Genomic DNA, 291 nt, shown 5'->3' with positions numbered 1-291 from the left:
TTAAAGGCACACATCGAGTGGGAACCAGCTTTTTGAAGTTTGGCTTTAATCTGCGCTGTGCCCACTCACAAAGTCCAAGAGTTGAGAACAGCAACTTAAGTTCACTGGGATAAAAAGCAGCAGTGGAGAGTTTGCCCAAACTTTACTCCAGTCATAAGCTGTGTTGTTAGCGGGGAAACAGCGAGTTCATTGTCGGCTCTCGGGGGAGATCATTTAGGACTGAGCTTTATGAAAGGGAGAGACCGAAGTTGTATCTCCGGGGACACAATGAAGACAACTAAGAGAATCAGA

This window comes from Cynoglossus semilaevis, chromosome 3, assembly GCF_000523025.1.
Source record: "Cynoglossus semilaevis isolate Cse_v1.0 chromosome 3, Cse_v1.0, whole genome shotgun sequence".
NCBI lineage: Eukaryota > Metazoa > Chordata > Actinopteri > Pleuronectiformes > Cynoglossidae > Cynoglossus > Cynoglossus semilaevis.
This window is presented reverse-complemented; position numbering follows the sequence as displayed.